Here is a 22,322-nt window from a genome sequence, read left to right as displayed (position 1 = left end):
GACTCTGGCTGGGGTTTTCGTCTTTGTGCTCAAAGTGAATACAACGTACAGAACAACTAATGAAACCAAGACTTGCAAAATAGCTGAAGTGGGTGAATTTGGTTTGTATGATATCTTAATTTTTTGATCTGCAGAATAAAATGTGACAAACTGCCAAAGAAAGGCAGTCATCCATGTTTCAGTACTAAGTGCTCTGTGAGAGGTGCAGCACAGATTAAGTTGTAGTCTATGGGTGTCAAGGGCCCTTTTTTGAGTTTGGCAGTGAGTGTTGTTGATAATGCAGTTAAACTCCACGTGGAAACCAGGTGATTCAAAGGAGCTGAACTGCAATGCTGCTTTCTGCACCATGATCTGTGCCCTGCTCAAAGGCCAGCTGGAACAGGCAGACCTAGGAGAAAAGCAGTGAGTGAAAGCCAGTTTTAATTTGCCCTGATACAGAACAAGAAAGGAAACTTTGCCCTCTTCACTTCAGTTTTTCCACGGTTGCACTGCTTTGGCAAAGAAAGTACATAGAAATTTGTTTGGGGTTTTTTTTGTAAGACACTAAGTTTTGCTGATGTGGACTCTGCGCAGTGAGCCACAGTGAAACCAGAAATGTCTATACAAGTGTGGAAGTGTCCTATGCAGAGATCTCTGACACTGTAAGGTTTTAAACAGTGCATGACATACAAATTATTTGCTTCACAACAAGCAGTTTTGTGTTTCAGTGTGTTTCAACAATATGACAGACTTGAAAAAAATTGCTCCCAACTTTAACTGAAAAAATAATTGCTAAGAAGAAAAGAATGGAACTGCTGCTTTTCTTGTGTGTTACCTTCTTAGTTGGCACATCTCCAAAATCAGCTGATACAGAGATAAATCTTCGTTTTTTGAGAAAGCCATAAGTAAATGAAATTTCTATACTTGACTATGCATTCCCAATCCACTCAAATCCTTTTTTGAAGTGATAAATGCACAAGAAACTTGAATACAGTGCGGAGGAATAAATGCTGCAATAATTTCAAAGGGGGAAGAAAACCCACGAAGCATGCTGAGCTGCTATTTTCCAACTTACGAGTTAGATTTTTTTTTTCCTGAAGCTGTTGCATTGGTCTCCTCTCTCGTTCCTTTCTCTGCCTGCAGAAGGATGAAATGAGCCCTGGTGAAAAGAGAAGTCAATGGCTTTAAATCCTAGTCTATGGTTTGAAGTGGGTCTTCATTTCTGCTTAGACTTTGTACCAACTGTGTCCCAAGTGAATTTCATTAATTAAAAAAATACAGCTTTATTTCTCTGTTTTATGCAAATTAAGTTTGGATAATGTTCAGACCCAAATACTGTTTAGCTCCATGAAGAAAAGTTTTGTTCTTCGTTAACACCCACAACTTAATCAGTGTTTGTGGATATATCATCTTTTATTTTCTCTTTAGCTCCATTTTGACCCACCCGTATTTTAGATGTATGATTTTGCCATGTTCCTTATTTTTCCTTCCACCAGGCACTGTGTTGTATGCATGTGACAGAGCAGGATGGAGTTGCCAGGCACAGTCTCATGGACAAAAAACTCCAATTCCCTGCCTTCCTGTTAACCAGGATTCAGACAGATCCTGAAGTATTTTTTTCTAAATTTCTCCTTCAGTAACTTGTTCATACCAGGATCAATTCTGAGAGAGACAGAAAATTCCACATAGGTGTGGAAGGGCCTATCTGCTGTCACTGGGCCAAGGCCACCCTGCTCAAAAGTACACAACGCCACACCAATACTCAAATACTAGTCCAGTTTCTTCTTAATTGTCTAGTGGAGAAAATACTTCCCAACAGCTCAAGGTCAGAAAGGGGAATCCAGTTTTTGGCCAAGACCCAAACTGAAAGAAACCAATGCGTCTTTTGTGCAGGAAATGTGAAATGCTGCATTTCCTTCCCTAAGTATAAATAATTATCTCTGTAACCCCAGTTGCATGATCCCTTGTAAGTGATATATATATATAGTACTTTCCAACAGAAGTGATGAGATGCTAACTTTTGGGGGAATGTAGGTAGGCAGGCTTCTAAGACCTATTTCAGTAGTGCAGACAAAAGCTGGCTTTCAAAATTCATGTTATCAGCTTTTTCATCTGCAGAAGCTTGGTTTTTTTCTAAGGCAGGTTTTGAAACATATTATTACAGTAAATGTAGGGCTCTAACAGTGGTTCTGAGCTGATAATCCTGGAAACCAAGATTTCAGCTTACCCAAGAAACCCAGCACAGGACAAACAGCAAAAGTGGATGCTTCCCTACCTTAGACCCCTCCTGGGAGGGGAGAGCATAGCTGCCTCCCTATTCCCAGCAGGCGCTTTGCCTGCCGAGCTGCAAGTAATAGAGTATTGACTCACTGCCACTCGAAATATCTCGCATGCTGATGTTGCCCAGAACCCAAAGTGTATTACCTCTGCATTAATTGAAATGTAGCTTTCAGCAGCCCTTATAAACGTGCTCAACTGTAGTGTGAAAGCATTTGTTTCCAGCGGAGATCCTGATAACTAGTGAGATTCAGGAGCGGTGACTGACCTTTGATCATCGGCTTTCAGCTTGGCTTGCTGCCGTGCTGGAAGGAGGAAGGGAAAGTTCTTCCTTATAAAAGCCAACTTCATGTCAGTGTCTCCTGTTAACATTTAGTTTGTTTAGCTAAAAACATGCAGCTTTGAAGCTCCCTTTGTACTGAATTGCTTGGTTCCTTTTCCCAGTGGTACTCGTAGCTCAGAAATTATGATTTCGTTTTTAGTCCATATGTGACTTAAATTTCGATGGATATTGCAGCTGCTGCATTTCCAAGTTTGCCTGTCTCCTAGCTTTCCCCTCATTTTACCTCAAAAACTGCCTTGAGATTTTCCTCAAGGCTGCCAAAATCAATTTTACCTCTTCCTTGGAACCTCCTTAGCCCCACCGTTTAGGGACAAAACCTCTTCTTGGATGCTGCCCAAGTGCAGCTCTGGCTGTGCTCCCCAGAGGGCTGGCACGGTAAGAGCCAGCGGCCCTTCAGACTGCTGCATGCTTTTGCAGTCCTCAGACTTCTGGGAGAACCAGGGCTCTCATGCCCGCTGCTCCTGCCGGATTCGTTCCCGTTCATCCTCCCCTTGTGCTTTTTCTGATCGTTCTTGATGGCAGGAGGGTCAACTGACACCTGTTCAAATCTAGGTTTTAGATTGCTGTCTGCTATATGACCTGGTTCCTCCTGTGACTTTGGAGTAATTTATGCAATCTGAGCTTGACTCCATGTGTTTCTCTGAAATTATTCTGATTTACCCTGATTACACAAAACCCCTTTAGCCCATGTCACTGGTAATGTAGTTCAGTATTAGTAGAACAATAGCAGATAAGTATGTTTGACTTCCATACCCAAAACCAATACAAAAATGAAAACTTACTAACACCCACTTTTAAGGCAAGCTTAAAAAATGAAATGCAGAAAGGGGATCAGAAAGGTCACAATATTTAAAATAAATGCAAATTGAACACACAAAACGATCTCTTCCCAGGATGACAGTTAAATCTGCAATGGCAGCTGCCCACTTTGAACTGTGGTTTTTTGCATTGCACTATTACACTGTAGGTTAAATAACCATGACCTAAGGTCAGTGGCCCATTCAGGAACATGCCAATTTCACACTGTGTCATGATTTAATGGGAGTAACTAGTACTATGGTATCTGGTCTTCTAAACAAATCCTAAATAATTTTAATTTGCCTTGTTAAGAGGATCAGTTAATTGTTTCTGGCAATTTTCTTGTTTGAAATCTAGTCTAATCTTTAAATACTAAGAGAGATATGGGTTTTTATTTCTGTTGGTGTTCTCCTCTGCTTTAGTGTCATGTTTTCTGGTGTTTGACAAGGTCCATACAAGTAGATGTGCAGAAAAGGGGGGAAGAAGTAAATCTGTGAGTAGGTTAACTCAGCTCTGGGATGAGTTTAGAAATGCATCCATTTTCCATTTTTGTGAACATTTTTGCTATCACCTTTAATGGTATATTTTGAATCTGCTTTGTTTAACAGGTCGTGAGACACTTTGCATTTTGCCTGAGCCATGGATTCTTTGGAAACCTGTGTTAGTGTCTCCATTTAATCCATTATACACCACCATTATATAGTTTCCTAGAGAGCACCAAATTTTGATCTGGTGTGATGATTTTGATCCGATACAACTCTATTGGCTCAACCAGTGCTGCTTAATTTTTATAGTAGCATACCTAAGCGATATTTTGCACTGTACTTATGAGAAGAGGCTGGCGACAAAGGCCACCTGCCTGTGAATCTTACTGCCTTTTTGGTCCCTCCCCTGGATTTTGCCACCTCCCTTGGGTTGTGAGTATTGCCCTTAATGACCTGCTGAATGAGCATTAGGAAACATTAGGGCAAGTACCTTCACCACATGCCTGTTGTTAACTCTGCAGATTTATGTGCCACAGCAATAGCAACCAAACTGAAGCCAGGAGGGCCTTCTCAAAAAAAGAAAATTGAAGGCCATTCAAATTCTGGATTTAGAAGCATGTAAGTAATAGGTCAGTGAGCCTGTCAGAATCTGAACAGCATATTTGTGTATTCTGGTGACTTACATATTAAATTTTGGCTCTCAGTAGCATCGCTCAGTAGCCCTCCAGGGCTGAAAGGCCCATCTTTATTGGGCTGAAATCCAGCCATGTGCCATCCTTGCTTAAGGGGAGTTTCTGAGCAGAGGGTGTGGTCTGGCCTGGGTTTTGATGGCTTGAGATACGGTGAGGCTCCAAACTAAGAACCTCTGCTTTTTTAGGTGGTAAGCATATTTTGAAGGTCTGCAACAAGAGAGCATTTAACAAGCCTGTGCTGGAATGAACACCAACAGATTGTAAATTGCAAAGTGCAGTGTAATTGAATCTGATCTCTGGCTTTTACAGACTGTAGTAATTGGAAATTGTCTTTCTTTTAAGTGTATGCCATTCCTAGGATGGCTCCTTCTTGAAACTGTGATCTGATAATTTTTAAAGGCATAATAATGTGGAGTAAGGAGTGGTATGCAGTCCTTTTGGTACTGGTAGAGAACGGCGAAGTACAGACTTTTGGAACTTCCTGCTGTGTCACTGGTATTAAACTAAGTCCTACACTGTAATTAACAGCTTAGCAAACATGAATTCAGTCCTTGAATAGCTACGGCCTGGAGCCCAAATATCAGTGCCCTGTTCAGGTCCAAACAGATGACCTACAGCAGGGCTGAGTGGAAGCAGCCCCGGCTGGCACTTGGCAGCAGGAGGCAGAGCACTGCACACCCACCCCTCCAGCCAGCTCCCCAGGCAGCTCTGTGCTCTCCTGAATATACTCTGCACACCTCCTTAGTCCCAGCCTTTGCCTGAACACTGCCCTGCCCAGTATCTAAGCAGTTCTGTCTATAGTGCAGGGGGTTTAAATTTTGTCTTCAGCCATGGAAATACAATGATCTAAAGGTAAGGTTTGAATATAAGGAAAGAAAGTAAAACAGATGAAGTCCAGAACTGAACACTGTCTTTTGTAATGTTGTAGACTTCCTGTGTGGAGCACACACTCTTTCTCCTCGTATGTCCCTTTCCTGTCTCAATATCCTTTATTTTTTGGTATGCAACGATGGATACATTAGTTGCCTAGATATTGATTAAAAGTCTATTTGTGCAAAAAGCCACAAACAGATTTGAGGCCTGAGGTCTTTAGTGGAGAACCTCAGTGCAGAGCCAGTTTAGCTTTATCAGAAAGAAGATTAAAAGTTATCTTGCTTAGTATAAAGTACTCTCATGGTAAGGTGGTATTGGTCACCAAAAGATGATTGAATGGCTCAAGAGAATGTGTGGAGACTCGTGGAGTACGTCTCAGACATCTGGAACCTGAGGGGTAATTCTAATTTCAAATTAGAAATTTGGCTTAACTTTGAAATTATTTTTATTACTAATAAAAACCTCCTAACAAGTGATTGTTCATATACTCCTCTTTAAGACAAGACTCAATAACTTTTCAGAAGACACATTTTAGCCAGATATTTATTCAAATAGATGGTTATGGCATTTTTATAGGGTTACTAAGTTGAAAATAAATACATTGGAGATTAGAAAGAGTGATTGTAATGGACTATTTTTGCCTTAAACTCTCTGAATCTATAACAGACCAATTTCTGACCTGCATGTGCCAGATAAGTGGAAACTCAAAACTGGCTTTAGATCTAAGCCAACAGCTGTGAATTCTAGAAAATTCAGGATAGGATGGAGGATAAGAATTCCTGTGAACCTTTCCCCACATCTACCTACATTTTCCATAGGGGAAAGAAATATTTACAGTGCTCTTACATGATGCCACAGGTAGAGAAGTTGGCTATCACCTTCTCCTTGTCCTTAAAACTGTTGTTGTGTTGTCATCCCTGTTGATGAGGACATACCACCACTTCTATTGTTGTGCATAGTGAGTAACAGGAAATATCATGATTATGAGGTGCTTTGGAGGGTCACCATGGGAGAGGCTGACTAGCACCTATGTGTTCCAAAGGCTGAGTCTCTTTTGTAGTTTCCAAGTAGTTCAAAGCTGCCATCCACCTGCTCTGTCTGCCAGTCAAGATGATCATGTTCTCAACTTTCCATTTCATGGACTGGAAAGAGCATGAGAATTTGGACGGTGAAGACAATCATTACCTGCAAGTGCATGCTGCCAAGATATGGTTACAAGCTAGGTTTCAATTTCACATTTCTTCTTTGCTGTAACTATTTGGACTGGCTATGGCATTTTGCTCAGTGTTTTTCCTTCATGAAATCCATCTGCTATGGTATCTTCTTACTTAAAAAACGTATTTTGCATGCAAGTCCCCAAATAGCCAATGCTTCCCCAACTCCCACCTTTTTAAGGAAATACAGCTTGAGTAGCCATGTGTGCTGAGCAGTGGTGTTTGAAAAAGTGGGAATGTGTTACTGCAATCATAGGGAAGGAGAAGGAGATGGGATTAGTACATATTGCCCATTGCTTCCATTATTTCAGTTGGAGTGAGATGGAGGTGTGCAAACTTGTAGCAGTTGGGTGGTTTCAGTGAGGCACCTGAAATTAGAAACCACTTTTAATAAACACTGTATAAATAACATTAGTATGAGGGATTAAAGAAAGAGCCCTGAAGGAATTTAAGGGCATAGGGTTGATGGGTTCTCCTTACAACACTCCTTCAGACCTGTGACCAAATCCCACCATTTACCCTGCAGTATTACTTACTCTGCTGTGCCAAGGCAGTTGTCTTTTTTGGAAGAGGTAACAGTTGCACATATGTACCATATTTTAAGAATGATTGACTGGCTTCAAGGAATCAGTTTTAGTTACACCTAGGTAATTCTGCTAACTAATAAATATACTTAGCACTAACCTCTTTGTGGACACTCAGAAATATCTGCACACACAGTCAGAAGGATTTTCTGTGCTTTTAACTCATTTTTTTTCCATGCTAATGTCAGCATTGGGATCCACTGTTCTCCGGTAAAGGTAGAAGTGGCATTGTTTCTCTTTCTAGGACACAACGTTCTGTCTGCACATTTCTACCTCTGAATTCCCAGCGAGGCTTCACCTAGAAGGTACTGACATAAATTATTTATATTGTGTTTTGAAGGTTCCCTGTGATCATATAAAATATATTCCATTTGAAAGTGTTTTTCATAATCAAATTTGCTTTTAGCATTTAAGCCATACAGTTGTGCTGAATGCACTTGCATAGAGCATACCCTTTCAAGTAACTTTTGTGTTAAGAACCTTAAATCAGATCTGCTTAACAAATGTTCAATGAACATGTTCTCTGCTGCTCCTGTGGTAGTGCAGTGTTGTGAGAACACTTTCTACAGAAAGGCAAACTGCAAGCAGTTTGGACCTGAGAGTGGTTAGCAATCTGTGAAACACAAGTCAAGGCTCTGCTGTGAATTCCTCTACAAAGCTGTTATGTGATCCTAAGGAAGTCGCATTGCTTGTCCATTCCTGTGTCTTCCCCATGTCTCATCTGCTGACAGTACTCTACTTAACATGTTTCCTTTGGAAGGTAGTAAATATAGCATTTTATGGTCCAAAACTGTACATTTTCCAACTCATTTTATACCATTTGGATTAGACAAGACATATGAAAAAGAATTTGGTCTTTACCTGTTGGTATCACACAACCTGAGCCAGTCTTACAAAGAAATTATCTCCTGCATAAACAAGCCACAGACATATAACCTCATGAGGATGTTTGCTCAACATATGGTTTTGAAAATGCAGCTCACTGTCTTCAGGCATTGTGTTAAATATGTCTTGCTCAAAAGTATCAAATGCATTCCAGTGGACAATTACTAATTGCCATGAGAATATAAAATTCATGAGCATGTTACATCTTACAGAACAAAAACTACCACAAAACTCCTACATTTGATACTGATACCTCACCCTGAAGATTTCTTAGTCAGCCGCTGATGAATTCTGCTTAGAAAGTTAAAGTGCTGTTTATTTATGCCTTGTTTGTCTGCATAATAGAAGGTAGCAGTTTGATTTTGACTGAGTACCACCATACGCCTTGTGCTGCAAAGTAGTAATTGAGTTGATAAAGTTTCTCGGAAAAAATTCCACTGTTTGCAACTTTAAAAATCATGTTGAATGATTTTAAAAATGCAAGTTTGCTTTTCCTCAAGTTTAGTTACAGAAACCATTTAACTGCTTAGACCTTCAGAAAATCAGTCTTTCCTAATAATGTATAAAGATTCTGCTCAGTACTATGCACTACATATATGTGTGTGTATATCAACTTACATAAAGTGTTCATGCAAAACCTTATCTTCAAAATGTGACATGAAATATGGTCACTAGCACACATGCCAGTAGGCTGTGCAGTGGAGGCAATGCACTGATAGCTGCCCTAGCTTTCCCTGTAAATCTGAGGTGGCATTCACTATATTAATCTACATCTGCACAACCTATGCAGGCTGTGCCACACACAGCACAAAATGCTTCATCTACTAAATGTATTTTACAGAGATTTCCATGGGGAAGGAAGCATCTAAATACCTTAGGAGCTCTGCAATCAAATATATGGCAATTCTGAGATTTTTCAAATGGTCCTGTATTTGCTTCCTTTTGAAAATGTAGCTGGTTAATGCCTGTGCCCGTCATTCAGACAAACAGCTATTCTGTTGAGCATTGCTGATCAGCTGGCTGTGATCCAAAAGCAGAGCTCCCACTTCGCCAGGCTCTGCCGTGCCGCAGCCAGCGATGGACTCTCCTGGCTGTGATATCTTCTGTTTCCTGATCAATGCCATTCCACTAAGCAAAAAGAAATACAGTATTCATAGGAAGGGAGTAAGCAAGGAGCTGTGTCTCTGTTTCTCAATGATGCTAGCCTGCAAGAAGGAATGCAGACACCAGGATTTTGGTCTCCACTATCCTTTTCAGTATGCTACACATAACCCAGGACCTAAGAGGGAAAAGGAAATCTCTTTTCAGATAGCAAATTCCATATTTAGAAATTAGCATCAAGTCCTGTTTCTGTGCCAAGCAGCTCCTGGCTAGCTGAAGAACCTATCTTGCTACTCCCACCTGTGGATCTTGTGGGATGAAACTAGGTACAGATTTCTTTAAATGGTCTCTTTAAATGAAAAAACAATCTTCTTGGTCTCCTAGAAAGATTTTGATAGTTTGGGCATCATTTTCCATGAAGGATTTGTCCAAGACACATAATCTACTGTCTGCTAAGTAGTTGAAAGCTTTGGGGCCTTAAAATGACCATTAAGTAGTATCTATAAAGCTCAATATTTGTCTCAGCTAAATATCTGTGCATGCTGCTGCTCTTATCATTTAGCAGCACTGTTAAGCACTGTCTCAGAGAAATTTTACTGTTGCATCACCTCAACTCATCTGCAGTTGCAGATTAAACAAGCAGGAAAGCAAAGCTTTCTCTACATGTTTTGCAGCTCATATGCTATAATCATTACAAGGACAAAATAAATGGAGAGGGGGAGTGGGGAGAGAGCATGAGGGTGTGAGCAATAAGTATAGCTGTAAGCCTGTTTTCTTTGTGCATTTTAATAGAGATCTCCTGCTACACTGAAGCCTGTATGTGGCTCAGTAATAGCCTCCTCTGTGCTGCTCTAGCCACGACTCATCATTTGCTGCATGTCTAGTACTAAAGGCTGGACCCTGCCTCCTTACACAGTGTCTTAACCTTGCCTTGCCCTTCTACCCCACAACAGCTGCTTTGTTTCCTTTCACTAACAGTCAGACATTACAAATTCCTTCCCTCTAAAGCCATTATAACAGAACCGGCACCACCCCAAGTGGTTTCAGAACTAACTGATTTAGATGCTGGAATCTGCTGCAAGGCCAAAAATAACTCCCCATTTCTTTCTCCTTCATTGGTGAAAGTAAGAGAGAAAGTGGCCAATGACAGAGACACAAATCCCCTGTAGGCATCGGAGACAAATCTATTTTGTGTCAGAAAAAAAAATAATGCTCTTGAAAAATGTTTCTTTGCTCAGGCCAATAGATACAGACCTGCTGCATGCAATTTTGCTGAACCGATGGTATCACTTGAATGGCTCACAGACTACATAAAATGCATTACATAATTATATTTTTAAACACTGTCCCCAGCTGTGCTGATGCACATAAAAGCTGTGTTTACAATGGACTCTGCACATGTAATTATTTTGTGGCACTAACTCTGTGCATTTCCTTGATGGATGCTCCACGGTGCATAAAATTGTAGCTTTTATCATAGATTCTTGAATGTATTCTTTGGATGTTTCAGCTTTAAATACTTTGTTGTCCTCACATGGGTGAACAGGACTGATGCCTGGAAGGGCTAAATTATTACATCTGAGGGAACACCTTTAAGTCCTCCGGGAGCAGCAGAGGGGGAAACATGATGAGTGTTGGATTTGAGGCACCTGGGTCACTGGAAGCACTGAGCAGCAGAGCCGGCTGCTCCTTCATGAGAGGTTTCCTGTGTTGATCTTCTGGATAGAGCAAGGGCCCTGCACCTATTTGGCCTGCACAGGTTCATCCCAAGCTAATTAATGCTGCATCAACCCAGATGCTTTGTAGGACAGGGAAGCTAAACAATGCCTGGTGCCCGTGTGAGTGCAGGAGCAAAGGGGCTGGAGGCTGCCCGTGCGGAGTCAAACAGAACATGGCCTGGACTGTTGGGATCAAAGAACAGCTTTGATTAATTTCTATTCTGTTTGTATACAGTGAGTGAGCTCCCAGCATTTCACTGTGAGCTCTCCCTTCTCTGTTCTCCATGCAGTTGTGGAATACCAGGCATTTCTTCATGCTAGAGCAGTAGTTGATGCATAGGACCCAGCAAAGAAGACAGTGTGTATTTATTTTAGATCTGTTCCAATATTCTTGAGTATTAATATCACTGTGAAAACCTAGATGCTGAAAGGATTGGTACATAACACAGTCCAAGAGTTTTGCCTGCCAAACAATAACACTTGGAAATAAATAAAGACAAAAAGTAATACAATATCTTGAACAACAGCTTCAAAATTATGGAAGAGCAGCATCATGGGTAGCTACCTTTATTTTTTTTTTTACTATTGCTGCAAAGAACTGGCAGACTTTTATTGTCAATAAGCAAAATGGTTTGGCATTTTACCTCTCATGTCTGGCTAACCTTAGGTATAAGACTGCACAAAGGAAATGCAGGTTTTATTGTAAACTAGTTTTTAATGGCAGATGTTTGTTGGAAATCAGGTCCGCTTTCTGGTAATAGATGGCTTGAATTCCTTTGTTATCATTCCTTGCCCTTTTCAGTCCTCTGTTTGGTCATGGAAGTTGGAAGCCTATGCTTTCCCAAGGACAGTTGCACCATTTAAAGTAGTAATTGGTCTAATGCCAGTAGTGATCAAATTGTTCCAAAGCAAATGGCTTGACTGTTGGTAAACCAAGTTTTCCACTCTCACATGAATATAGTCTTCTCCCATCATAGAAACTCTTCAGCTATGGATGTCCTTAGCATTCCCTCTCTTTGGCATGTGAAGTTTACATACCAGCTTCTAGGCTGTTGATGCATTTTGCACCAAAATGTCAGGTGATGGAAGAACAATCTCCGGAGTGGAAAAAATGTGGAACTGCATAAGTTTATTGTATGTTCGTTTGCATAGTCTACCTTTCAGATAAACCTTATCCCTGTAAGTGTACTGGTACTTGAAAAAGAGTCCTTGAATAACCTGCACAAAAGCTGAACCACCAGAGGTGCTACTTTGGAAAAGCAAGCAGAGGAAGGTATCAGAAACAAGGCAGAGGAAATGCTTCTGGAGTAAGCACCCCCTGGTATTGTTCAATATATGTCTCTATCCTGTTTTTGCAACACAAGGTGTTATTATTTTATTAGAGATAACATGGCTTGTACATATGAAAAGAGGGTACATTTCTCACTGGGTAAGACAGACATACATTACTGAAGTATGTATTATTTTCTAAAAGGGCTTATTTCCTTCTAGTCCCTTACTCTAGAGAGCCCTGCTGAAAGTCTGTCAGCCATCTAGGCCAAAATATGTTTTTCAAATATGTGATCATCTTATACAAATCAACATAATTCCATGTGCTTTCATAGAGCTATGACTTAAACCAGTGGAGGATCTAACTCCTCGGTATTTTATGTAACCCAGATAAACACCAAAATTTGTGATCAGAGAGGAAATATTTCTAGGTGTGACATGCTTGCATCATTACTCTTCCACATTAGTTACAGTCCTTTGCTGCAGCCACTTGTGCAAGACTTTTGTGCTTATCTTTACAGTACATGGAGATAAGGGTTGCTTGTATTTTGCAAAACGTTAGTGTTGTGTACAGATGAAGGCAAGAATCCACACTGAAATTAGTACAAGTTTTGCAGACTACTGTCTGAACCCTGATCTTTGCCTTTTTGTGTCTAAGTCATCAGGGACTTCTCTTTCCAAAAGCAAAACAATGCTTTGAGAAGTCACAGTTCAGTATAAATTATGTCATCACTATTAGGTGTTGAGGTATCATCTTTGTTGCATTAAGTCCCTCTTGGAAACGTCCAATAAAGCCAGAAAGAAAATGAGACTTATTTTACAGATTTTTTGAGCACTCTAATTCCATTCTTGCTATAATATTATCTGTGAGAAGCTTTTTCTCTTTTAATTCCATAAAGCTCTATCACTATATTATCTAAGCAGCTAAGTACTGAGATTATGTAAGTTGAACATAATAGGATGTCTGTAAAACTTTGCTCCTTCCAGCTTTGGAAATTTCTACATTGCTCTTCTACAGTGACTCAGCTGAAGATCTTCCATATGATCTAGGAGAATGTGTGGTAGGGTGGGATTTCCACCCTTTGGAGGAATGTAGAAAGATCCTCGGGTATGACCTCAGCTTCAGCCTTGCTCTCTTCTCGTGTCCCCTTGACTTTGCTGGGCAATCTTTAACCACTGAGCAGCAGATGCTTGCTGTAGTTCCTGCCAGGCATTTCACTTCTGTCTTTCTAGGAATGTTTACCGAATGTTTTCCTAGGAAAAAAAAATCCACCTTTTGATTTTGCACAGCAGGAGAATTTGCCTGTTGTACCAGATAATAACCTCAATATGTACTTTCACAGTCTGTTTCTTCTAGAGGATATTTTTGGCCCATAAGTGGTGTTTTAAGAATAATTCTACCAGTACTATTTTTATAATATGTATCACTTCATGGTGCATTACCAACCATATGGCCAAGCACACTACATGCAGCTACATTGCAAGGTTTACTGCCCAGTAGGCATGAGAAGCATTTATTTTGAATGATATGTATTGAGGAAAAAAATTCCGCTTCAAAGGTACAGGCTTAGGACCCTTCTTTCTCTTCTTGGTTCTCCCTTGGTTTTAAATGAGGTTCAGCTTTTCTCCCTTGGAATCTCACTGCAATAATGTGGGCTCAGAGCAGCTGTTTTTACTTTGCCTTGCTGATAACTGGCAGGAGATAAAATACGGAGGAGTAAATTCTGCCTGGCTGCTACAGGTTGCATCACACAATCACTGACTGGTAGGTCTCTGAGAATTGTTACTGATAGCTAGATTTTATCTTGGTAGGGGTAAGAGCTCATGAAACAGGATGACTCAAGGAATGACTAATGAACAGTTTATGATGAAACTTCTGTCTAAGCCATGTCAACTGTGACCAAAAATTATCACCAGGGAGTTATTTGACAGTCTAGGGTGAGCGAGCAGATGCCCTGAGTCCACCTTGTTGTAGAGAAGTGTCTTGAATGTAAAATCCACTAACTCAGTTTGTATCAATTAATGTCAGTGGGGAAAACCACAAATGGTGATGTGGCATGCTGGTGAACTATGCTGTTACCCCTCAAGTGGCTTCTCCCATTTAGAGCTGGCCATTTAATGAGGTAGATGATACTGCCATTACTTTGCGTTTTTCTCTTTTGTAAATAAATCATTCCAGTTAGATGTATACACACAGCTTTGTTTTGTGTGTTCATACAGAAATGCAGACTCCCAGGAACAGTTCCAGCTACTCAGCTGGGATTACATTATCAACACAGGCATCATCATATTTAGGTGGGCCTCCTATGCAAATGTCACGGGGAGTTCCCCTGTGTGACTCTAATTAATGACTCTACCAAAATATCCTTCTTCAGTTCCTTGATCCTAGGCCCTTTATATATGGTTTACAGGTACCTTTGCTTTTCTTGGGACACCAGTAGCTCCTGTACAATCCCAAATCATTAGTTACACGCCTAAGTCAATGTGGAGGTATCAACTACTGTATTGACTTAGCAGTGGTCAGTAAAATTACCTTCTGCCTTCTTATGCCAATGGTCATGTCTTGCTTTCTGTACAGCAACATCCTGCCAAAATGCATTATTTCCCCTGGAGAACAAACTCCCCCTTTTGGGCAGGGTACAAATGAGTCCAGATGTGCTCAAGGTGGGGGGGCTAGAAAGGGGATATGTGCAAGTTTTGCTCTGGGCAGTCAAGAGATGAGATGGGGATCATGGGAAGTCAGAGGCTTAGCCTTGGCTCTGATAATGATTTTTTTTGTGTGGTCTTTTGTAAGCTCTTTCATGTTTCCACCTCATTTTTCTCAATCCTAAAATGGAGTTCAAAATCATCACTTCTCTAACACCTCCCCCTCCACACACACACATAGAGTTGTGAGAAGCTTTAATGTTTATCTCAGAGGCTTTGAACAGTATTATACATCCAGGGAATGTATACAGGCATTTAGACCCCAGAATGAGCTTTAGAAAAACATCAGTAAAGAAAACAGCATTTATATTTTAATCATATTAATCATAAATTTAGGATTGGAACAGAATATGTGATTAACAAACCTGCAAAACAAGCTCTGTTTCATTGGCTTGAGCTGCTTTCTAGTTCTGTTTGTGTACGTCAAAGTGATGTTCAGTCTTTTTAAATGAGTCACAGGACTGGAAGAACAAAAATATTTGATGGTAACATATAGCAGCAAAACAATTACTCTTTTCATTCTGACAGGCATGATAACCAGAATAGCAAGTTAGAGCTAGAGGTCTAGGCTGGTAGTTTCTTTCCACATATCAGGGATTTTAGATCTGCTTGCAAGACAGTGAAATAGAACTGAAATGTCATAAAAATTAAAAGATAACACCAGATCAAACAATAAAAGCAAGCATGCCCGTTAGGATACAACTATTTACACTTATAAAGGCACTACTGATCAGTGAGTCCATGCAGTATTCTCACACAGCACAGCCTTGTCTAGCAGCTTTCTGTACCTTTATCCAGAGGAGACTCCTTTCCACCCTGCTTGCTGCATTGCACCACTGATTTAGTGAAGACATCATCCTCATAAGGATGCTCTTCTAACTCACCTCTGAAATCCGCTTGCTTTTCTCCTCTGACAATTAGGTTTAAATGTGCTGCAGCAAAGTACTCATCCTTAGCAGTCGTATGGCTTTTTAAGTGATAAACTGCATTAGCAAATTCCTTATTAGATAATCTATCAAATGAGGTCATACATAATTTTAGCAGTCTCATCTTGATTTATAGCATGATCACAGCAAATTATGCACACACAAACCAGCATGCTAGCTGTCAAAGTCAGGTATTTTTACTCTGCTAAAAACTATTGCCAGGCCAGCCCAGTGGCCTACTGGTAGAACTCTGCATCACCATGGCTTGCCCAGTTTGCAGGATAGCCCTCAAGCTCACCCCTCACCTTTTATTAGGACTGATGAGAGTTCAAGGCAGTAGGTTAAGTCCTTGCTTCATACATTCTAACAATAATCCTTAATGGTGTTTGTTCTGACAGATTTTCCATACTCCTCTTAAGTAAGGGCAAGGGTAAGCTTAGGTATGGGGAAACTGGGTCTGCGGGGTGCTGATCTTCTCCCTGCCTCCCTTCTGTGTTCCCAAGGGAATGAAAAGCTAGTTGGAGTGAATCATCAGGCAGCATTGCGCACGACTGTAACAGAGTCTGCTTCCCAGTCCAGGCTGCTTGGGCTGGTAGAGACTTGGTTGCCTGCACCCACTGGCACTGGAGGAGGCAGTGCTCCATCTCCTACAGCCATCTGCACTGGGGAGCCATGCCACCTGCCTTGCTACAAGCACAAGTGATGAGATGCAGAGAAAAACGGGAAGGATCTTCAGGAGAAAATGCTGTTTCTGAACTGCCCTTCGCTATCACTGCTGCTCTGTTGTTCGCTGCAGCGCCCATGCTGGAAGTAAATTGCTCCCGGGATCCAAAAGGGACACGATTCCTATCCCCCAGCTTCAAACTTCTGCAAGTAACATTTAATCCATGGAGATTTATCTGTAACTACCATAGGGGGGAGCTGCAATAAATTATCTGATCTTGCCTTTCTCTTCACCTGCTCTCAACTCACATTGCTATTTCTAGGGTTTAAGCTGTGCAAAGTGGCAAGAGTACGTCATCTCTATTTCCCACTGGACTTATGGCCAAACTCTGTCTGTGAAGGACCAAGTGGGATGGAACAAGATGTGTTCTTTGGCATTCCAGGTATCTTGCCCCTAAAATGTAAAATAAAAATTAATTGAAAATCTGAACAAAAATTTCCCCTGGAAATATTAGATCATAGAGGCCTAACTATCACTATATGAAAACGTCTTGAAACGCTTAATACAAAAGTCTCCATGTTGTATTCACAATAATATTGCTGGGATGAGAGTCTGGGAGAAACCAAAGTCATTCATCAAAATGAGCTAGCAAAGGGCATGCTTTCAGCGGATGGCACTGCTGTTTTGCACACACTATGGTAATTTGGCCTAATCCTGCTCAATGAGCTTTTCATGCATATGTGTGTATGCTTATCTGTCATGAGTGAAATCTATTGCATCCGCAGTTGACAAGCTGTGTGTGGCAGATTGCAGCAGGGTTTGGGGAAAGAAATTCATGACCCAGGCTAAGAGCAGAGCATAGGAGTTCCCTCTGGAGCTCACCAGCCAGAACAGCAATTGCACCCCCTCCCCACACTGGTACCAACACCAGTCTGGGGTCCCTCTTCCCTCTGCTCCTTTTACCCCATGCCAGAGTGGCTGAAGATGCAGCAGAGAGGATGATGAGAAGGGATTTGTTTCTTTGGGGCACAGGTATACCGTGAACATCGGGCAAGTGATGGAGAACCTGGGTTGTGCCAGCCCTGCAGTAAGGCTATGCCACAGGATGGAGAGGGGTGAATGGGCAGGAGTGGAAAGCTGTCTGCAGAAGGTGTGAAATGCCCCCATGCACCTAAGGATGAGTGCTGAGGGAGAGTGAGAGGCTCTGTGGACAGCCCTGCAGACCACGCAGCACTACCATGCAAACCTTCTCACCTGGGTCTGTGCTGCAGGGGCATGTCCCACTGAGCAGCACTGACCAAAACTGCAGCTGGAAGCAGGGCAGAAAGTCTCCTTTGATGCAGTGGGCACTGGGCTCCCTGAGTGCCCTGGCTCCTGGATAGGGACCCTCAGGTGGGCAGGGAAGGGGGTACAGCCCCATCTCCCCACTTTACCTCTGTAGGAGTCCCCTGGGGGAGCAGCAGTGGCACCCCCCGGCTCCGTGGGGTGATGGGGCCCCCTCAGCAGCCCCGGGTTGGCCGCTCCTTCTGTAGACCTGCCTCTGCAGAGGTGTTTGCAGCCATTGGCACGGGCGCTGCAGCGCTGGTTGCCTGGCAGCAGGAACGCATCCTCTTCCCCATGACAAACATCATCTCCATCGACCCAGACCACCTCCCGTTTCAAATGTCTGTCCGTGCCGGAGAGCCCAGCAAGGGGAAACGTAGCTCACCGAACAGAGTAGAGCAAGCCCCATTTCATCACTGGAGCGATGCAGGGACCCTTGCACTGATCAGCTGCCCCACAGGTGAATTCATCCAGCACCATAAGTAAAATCGCCATTCAGCACAGATTAGCACTAAGAGGACAAGCCCCCTTAAAGAAGTACGTGCTAATTAGTTGCATGAATACTTAGCTTTCTACAGAGCTGTCAGAGGAAAAGTAACTGTGAAGCTAAGCCCCACATCTGCCTTTTTGTGTCTGGGTTTTTGGGTCCTGCTGAAAACACACTAATGTTCTTGACGTGCCGAAAGAAGGCGAAGTGTGGTATCTGATCAGGAGCACGGCGTTGCTACAGGTCTCTGTGGCTTATAAAGCATGTGCAGTGTGTTTCTCTGCTCCCAGCTTGGCACTCAGCCCCGCGCGTGCCGCTGCATCCAGCCTCTGTGCTGTAGTAACTCTAGTGCTGAACATCATCACAATCACAGGATTATGAATTTGAGAGACACAAAACCCACCAACTTCAGAGATATCCATCTTCTTTAAAAGAAAGCAAGTCATTATGAGTCAGGCACATTATCTACCAGCAGCCCACTGAAGAGAGCTGTCTTCTGCAGGGAGGTGGAGGACAGGAGGATGCCTGATGAGTGCAGCAAGGGCGAGGGCACAGGGAATGGAAGGGGAGAACACAGGAGCTGTGATCTCCATGACATGGTGCCAGTGCTGTGCAGGGAGCACCCAGGAGAAGAAGCCAGTGAACTCTGCCCAGGGGACTGTGGTGTACAGCAGGGATGTGGATTTGGGCTGCTCAGGCTCTGAGAGAAACTGGGTTTGATGGAAGTGTGAAGGTGCCCAGCAGTGCTGAGCTCCACACCACCACAGCTGATTGCTGCCTTGCAAGGTGGGGTGGGTACCTCTATGCTGGGGTGTAGTTATTTGTAGAGACAGAGTATAATGAGACCCTCTCTTCCTGCCTGCAGGAAGGCTGAAATTAGTGTGGCCTATCAGGCATTTTCTCAGTCTACTCTGAAACAGATTTGTCTCGAGGAGGCTCAAGCTACATGAAAGCACTCACATCAGGTGCAGAGGCAGCTCCCTTCTGACTGTGACTGGTTAATATGATGTGGGAATAAGCATCATGCCATTTAGGAGCTGTAACTTCATCCTCTACAACATCAGCATCAGCCTGTCCCCACCTAGTGCTGTGGCTCAAGGGAGCCAAAGACAAGGCAAAAGGAGGGGAGTGCAGCAGCTTGTCTGTTTTCAGGAGAAGAAGGAAATCTCTGGTAGGTGCTGCACAAGAGGAGCTGTGGCGCAGGGGTGTAGCTGTTGGGAGGAGGGTAGGGAGGAAGGGCTGCTATTTAATTGCCAGCCCTGGTTCTATCAGCAAATAGGAGGACAAGCTGTCACTGGTGTGCAAGGTAGCAGATGGCCTAATTGTGAGATTTCTCCCTTGCAAGAGCAAAATGCTATACTGTTTTTAACATCTTTGCCTAAAGCTGAGTGCTAGCTTCAGATACTAGCAAGATACACTGTACAGAGGCACTTTGTGCCAGAAATGTGCTCTAGTGATAATCAGGAGAAAACGGTCCTTGAAGTGACATTTAAAAAATAATTATTATGGCCTATTGCTGTTAGTCACACATCCCGAAAACTGATCTGGCTAACAGAGCTTTCCAAAGCATCTTCTGCTTGACAGATCATCTGGAAATTATGCCATCATTGTGTCACCGTGTCTCGCCTTATAACCCCCAGGACACTCTCTATGCACACCATTTCTTCCCTCTTCTGGGAGGGAAATAATTCTCTCCGGCTTCGGATTTTTCTCGTGCTGTTTCAGCTGGTTTTGTGCAGATTCTTGTCTCAGCCATTTGCTGGAGAGCACAGGGCTTCCTTTCCCAGAGGCAGCTATGAAGCATTGCCACCTCATCTCTCCTTGGGTGCCTTATAGAAGCTCAATGCTCTGCAAAGCTCCAGGCCTGCAGACAGAGACAGCAGAGCTCGCCAGTGTCACACTAATATCAGGTGCTTGAAACTTTATATTGAAGGTGCAGGGTCGTCAGTGGTGAGTCGTTATGGCAGGTGCATTTTGTCAGCTCCAGCTCTGATCTGACAACAGGGGAGAGGGCAGTGAGTAGCACCTCTCTCAGCTGGGTCAGGTTTGCAGAGAAAACTCTGATAAGGACTTATGTGGAGAGAAAACTTTGACTAACCTGTAAATGTGCTTAATATTACTTATCGGTGAGGGCAAAACCCATGGCAAGCATCAGCTTGGAATGGAATCAAGTGAATGCTCTGTTTGAGGATAACAGCCCTTGTTGCTTTTTTTGCAGGCCAATGACCATATTTTCAAGGACTTTTGCCTGCTGAGTACATTATGTATTGCCTCTTCCTGCCAGGCCTTTAAACTTCATGATGTCTGTTGGGGATTTCTGTTAATAAAAGTGTTTTAATGGGTTATCTGTAAGCTTTGTCTCCTAAGTATTGGGATGTATTAAATGTCCTTTAAATCTACCTTTCCCTCACTGTCCCTCTTCAAAAGACTCTTATCTATGCAATAGATGTTTGTGCTGCAGCACTGTCCTCCTTCCTCTCCTCTGACTTTCTTTCCCTGTTTGCTCTCCTGCTAAAAAACACACAGCTGTGACACACCAGCCCATCTTTCAAATCCCACTGATTTCAGGTCTCTCTCAGCCTCTATGTAAATCTCCCTATCTTCCCCTTCAAGGCCCTCTGTAATGTTACTTTGCCTTTAATCTTGTTCCTCCCACTCCTCCTCCTGCCTGTATTCTCCCAGTCATCCCTCCTTTCTGCTCATTTTATCTTGTTCTTAGATGGTTCAATCTTGCTTTTTTTCTTCATATTCCTCAGACACCTCAATCCATCTCCCATTTGCTGTCAGACAAACATTTTTCCTCTTGTTATGTCAACTCTACCTTAAATTCCTATCTTTTCTTCCTTACTAGCACTAAGACACCACATACACTTATGCAGAGTCACCTGAGCTGTTGTCCCACGTGGTTTTCCTGGAGTGCATGTTCTTCACACCAGGAATTTGTAGTTCTCCTACAGTGCACACCCCACAGATACAAACGCAAGGATCTTTTGAAGAGCAGCAGTCATGAGTAAGTAACTATGTATTATTAATCCCCTTGCTTATATGATACACAGAAAACTTTAAACTCTCTCTAGCTGGGTAATAAGAAGAATCTTTTCTCTGTTGATGTGAAGGCACACTTTTTAAAATTGCTGTTTAACTATTTATTAGCTAGATAAATGCATAAAAATGCATTTAAACTTACAGTGACTTAAACTTCCTATAGGCAGCGAAGCCATTTGAGGAACATAAATAAGAAGCAGGCTATTAGAAGAGGTTTGCAGTCTCACTGTACTACATTGCCTTACACTACCACGTCACCACTGGCTGTGTTCAAATTGCCTTTAACATCTTTACATTCCTGCACATGACAAACAATGGGGACCAGCTCCCATAGGACAGAGGAAATACAGCACCGAGTGTTGAGTCCATTTCTCAACTGTCATCAAATAGCTTTTATTCATGGCATAGCACAAGTGTCAGCCAACTGGCAAAGGCAGCCTATATTAAAAATGTTGGGGATTATTCATGTCAACAGACACAAGGCAGCTTTTCTCACTTGGTGGATCTGTACCAGCAGTGGTATGAAAATGCAGCAGGTTCTCTATAGTAATCTCAAATCTGAATAACTTTAGAAGGAGGCCAGCAGCAGACTGTCATTTCCAAGTACAACTAGAAAATTAATCTAGCACAGTTAGATGAGAGCTTGGATAAGGTGAGGGGTTTAACTGTGTGGTTAGATAGAAAAGGCTATACCATAAGGATGTCATCTAGAAAGACTAGGATGATTTTTTTTTTAAATGCTTAGATTGAAGATGGTCTGCAGGTTGTGAGCTGGTAGTGGCTTCTCAGGTTTGCTTCTGATTACATAATTAGCTGTTAGGTCCTTGGCCTCTTTGATTGCAGGCATTTACTATGCTATTTGGAATATGATTTCCGTGGGCCACATGATTTGTCTTTTATGGACAAGGTGCAATTTGGAAAGGGATTCATTTTTTTCCTTTTAAAAGATTAAA

General features: G+C 42.3%; 1 long non-coding RNA gene across 1 annotated transcript in view; it reads left to right on the top strand.

Moving 5' to 3' along the window:
- LOC120322802 overlaps positions 1 to 21,351 on the top strand; it is a 31,624-nt gene extending 10,273 nt beyond the window's left edge. Inside the window, exons 2-3 of the long non-coding RNA XR_005562726.1 lie at positions 7,490 to 7,550; positions 21,176 to 21,351. This is a non-coding gene — a long non-coding RNA (uncharacterized LOC120322802). The remainder of the gene's footprint in view (positions 1 to 7,489; positions 7,551 to 21,175) is intronic.
- Positions 21,352 to 22,322: the final 971 nt, after the last annotated feature.

This window comes from Pipra filicauda, unplaced genomic scaffold (assembly GCF_003945595.2).
Source record: "Pipra filicauda isolate LSUMZ 115617 unplaced genomic scaffold, ASM394559v2 scaffold156_size1729456_pilon, whole genome shotgun sequence".
NCBI lineage: Eukaryota > Metazoa > Chordata > Aves > Passeriformes > Pipridae > Pipra > Pipra filicauda.
The sequence above is the reverse complement of the archived record's forward strand: the minus strand, read 5'-3'. Positions and strand labels throughout refer to the sequence as shown.